A 384-nucleotide genomic window follows, 5' to 3' on the forward strand; every position below is an offset into this window, starting at 1 on the left:
GCGCCGGGATCCCCGGATGCGGGGCCGCGCGCTCATTGGCTGCGGCGCCCGGGGGGGCGGGGGCGCCGGGGCGGGGCCGGGGGCGGGGCGCGGGCGGGCGCGTAGTAGGTGCGCGGACGGGGACGCGCGGGCGGGCGTGGGGTGCGGGGTCCCGCGTGAGCCTGGGCTATCCCTTGGTGGGCGGTGCGGGATGCCGCTAACGAAAGTACTGATTCCCGACAAGCACGCCTTCGCAGGGAGCGCTGGCCCCAGTCCTTCCTCCCACTCGCACGGCCGAATTCCGTCAGTGCCCCTGTTACAGACGAGGACCCCGAGGCCCGGAGCGACCGCCCGGTTCGTGAGCGATGGAGCTGGGACTGAAGGCGGGCAGCGAGTTCTGCAGCT

This window comes from Camelus dromedarius, chromosome 27 (assembly GCF_036321535.1).
Source record: "Camelus dromedarius isolate mCamDro1 chromosome 27, mCamDro1.pat, whole genome shotgun sequence".
In the NCBI taxonomy this organism is placed as follows: domain Eukaryota; kingdom Metazoa; phylum Chordata; class Mammalia; order Artiodactyla; family Camelidae; genus Camelus; species Camelus dromedarius.